We start from the raw sequence: 221 nt of genomic DNA on the forward strand, positions 1-221 counted from the left end.
TTTTTGTATGAAACTATTGCTCTTGCCTTTGTTACTTGTTTTTTATTCTTTTCATTGTATCTTTTTATTTTTATTTCTATCATTTTATCTTAACATAGTTTCATTTTGTATCTTTTTAGCCCTGATGAAGCCCTACAAAGTGGGGCGAAACGTTGGAAAATAAATAGTTGTAAACTATTTTTGTTTCTCTTTTGACCGCAACTCTGACCATCTCCCTATAT

The sequence above is a fragment of the Halyomorpha halys genome, unplaced genomic scaffold, assembly GCF_000696795.3.
Source record: "Halyomorpha halys isolate HHAL.00 unplaced genomic scaffold, Hhal_1.1 Scaffold569.1, whole genome shotgun sequence".
In the NCBI taxonomy this organism is placed as follows: Eukaryota; Metazoa; Arthropoda; class Insecta; order Hemiptera; family Pentatomidae; genus Halyomorpha; species Halyomorpha halys.